Below are 1,625 nucleotides of genomic sequence, written 5' to 3'. Positions count from 1 at the left end.
GGGGGGGGGGGGGTAGGGGGGGTAGAGGGTTTTTTTTTTTTTTTTTTTTTTTGACAAACGAAAAAGAAAAAACTCCTCACCTATTTCTTATTCTCGCCGTCTATGATTTCGTCTCTTCCGCTCCCACTTTCTCTCTTGACGAGTTCACTCGACTGATAAGGAAAGGAGCTTTTGAGTTTTCTTGCTGGTGGAAGGCTCAGGTTACTGCCCTGCCAACCAACGGAGATCTGCTTCCTAACTGGAACAGAAAAGCCGGTTCGTCCAAGGAAGACATTGCCGTAACATGTAAAGTTTAAGAGAGAGTAGAGAGAGGACAGTTACAGCACCTCACCAACCCCCACGCGACTCTCACCTACCCCCACGCGCACAGTTATAGAACAAAACAGGTATGACTTCTTCTTCTTTGCAAACTCCGGCTGGCGACTTGGGTGACGGGGAGGAAGGAACGGCCGAGGCTGGGACAGTCGTGGAGGGTGGTGGTCGACGGCAAGGAGACGTAGGCGGTGAGATTCCGACTGAAAAACAGATTTTGCACAAAGAAGATGAAGTCTCGGTTTTTGAAACGACGGGGACTGCTGCGGGTATTTTGCCAAATGATGCACGACTAAGCTTCGAGGAGGCTAGAGACATTGATTCCAAGGTGAACTTCAACTTTGAGGAGTTCATTCGACTCGCTAACAAAGTGGTGGATGGAGACAAGGACTCGATGGCTGCACTGAACAAACTAAAAACTCGATGGGAGTCCCAATTCGGGCGTGGTGAAATGGAGAGGCAACAGGCAGCGCCGATGATTCGTAAGGCATGGCGCTGCTTACTAACAGCGACTACTGAACTTCTGGCCGGAAAATGTACTGAGGAGGGGTCATCGGCGGCGAGGGAAGGAACTGTGCAAAATTGTTCTGTTGGTGCGTCCCTCTCGTCTGATAATTTGAAGAGTCCGGCAGAAGATGAGCCGTCAGTGACTGAAATTGCACAGACAGCTCCTTTAAACGCGACGAACAGCTCTATTTTGGGAAAAAAGTTGATCGAAAACTCTTGCGAGGCCAAGGTACCCAATTCTCACACCGGACTTTTCGTGGGCAATATCCCGTTGCATGCATGTCCTGATGATACCATGCTTGAAGATAAAATTGCACATGCATTTAATAATTCATCGCGAAAAACTTTGTCGTATGTGGCTCCTACTATTCAAAATGGCGAGGTGATTGTACGCCCTACGATTGAAACTGTCAGGGATGGGTCTAGAAGATGGAGGACGACGGCGGTTGGATATTTTCTTGGAAAAAAATCATACTTCCACCACCTAAAAGAGTATGTCTCATCAATATGGCCGGCACTACGAGAGGTTACTGCCACAGCTAACAGATTCTTCTTCTTCCAGTTTAAAACAGTTAATGATATGGAGGAAGTTATTGAGGGAGGTCCATGGCTTTTTTCAGGGTCAACCGATAGTTCTACAGAAATGGGAGCCAGGGATGGCAATGAGAAAATTGAAGCACACCCAAGTACCAGTATGGATTAAGCTACGCCACCTTCCTGTGGAATTATGGACAACGGAAGGACTAAGTACAGTGGCAAGCGGAATTGGAAAACCCTTGTACCCAGACGCCATCACGAGGGCATGC

Source organism: Sesamum indicum, linkage group LG9 (assembly GCF_000512975.1).
Source record: "Sesamum indicum cultivar Zhongzhi No. 13 linkage group LG9, S_indicum_v1.0, whole genome shotgun sequence".
Lineage (NCBI taxonomy): Eukaryota > Viridiplantae > Streptophyta > Magnoliopsida > Lamiales > Pedaliaceae > Sesamum > Sesamum indicum.
This window is presented reverse-complemented; position numbering follows the sequence as displayed.